General features: G+C 52.6%; 1 protein-coding gene across 1 annotated transcript in view; it reads right to left on the reverse strand.

The window, feature by feature from the left end:
- The window catches only part of LOC107568823 (protein NLRC3-like), a 14,752-nt gene that overhangs the window by 10,767 nt on the left and 3,274 nt on the right, over positions 1-711 (reverse strand). The gene's annotated exons all lie outside the window — the stretch shown is intronic.

Genomic DNA, 711 nt, shown 5'->3' on the forward strand with positions numbered 1-711 from the left:
CCCTGGCTTGCCCAACAGGTCATCCCATAGTGACATGCTTTATTACCAGTGTCTGCCAAGGGCAAGGATTCTTCTCTTCCTGGACAACTCCAGGAGAGGTGGCCTTCCTGTCCACAGGAGTAACACTTTTGTGGGTTTTGGATGCCGGAGGGCTGCCAGAGAGGTGGGATTGGGGCCTGGGCTGGTGTTACTGACCTTGCCAACTGAGAGCCCCCCTGGTTTTTCGGTGGCCCCCCTCTTTCTCCTTTGGTAATGAGACGGCCCATTCTCGATAGATCCTGACGGTTCACTTTCATTACCTCCAACGTCACCTGATGGTTTTCCAATAGGGCTGTCAGAGTCTCAATGTCAGCAGGACTGGTTTGTGCAGCATAACGCTTTGCCTCAGCTGGCAGGGAGCGAATGCAACGGTCCAGCACAATTCTTTCCACCACTGGGGGGCCTTCCCCTGTAGTGAGCCAAGCCTTTGTAAATCGGGTCAGTGTGGCTGTCTGAGGTCTCACTAGCTGAGTCGGATCAAAAGTCCATGCATGGAAACGTTAAGCACAAGCAGGGAGGCTATGCCCATAGTGGGATAAGATTGCCCTCTTTAACTTCACATAATCAGTTGCATCTTTAGCCGGCAGATCTTGACAGGCTCTTTGGGCTTCCCCTCTCAAAAAAGGTACCAACAGGGTGCCCCAGGCTCTTTCAGGCCATTTCTCTCTGATT

This window comes from Sinocyclocheilus grahami, unplaced genomic scaffold (assembly GCF_001515645.1).
Source record: "Sinocyclocheilus grahami isolate Dianchi unplaced genomic scaffold, SAMN03320097.WGS_v1.1 scaffold1284.1, whole genome shotgun sequence".
NCBI classification, from domain to species: Eukaryota; Metazoa; Chordata; class Actinopteri; order Cypriniformes; family Cyprinidae; genus Sinocyclocheilus; species Sinocyclocheilus grahami.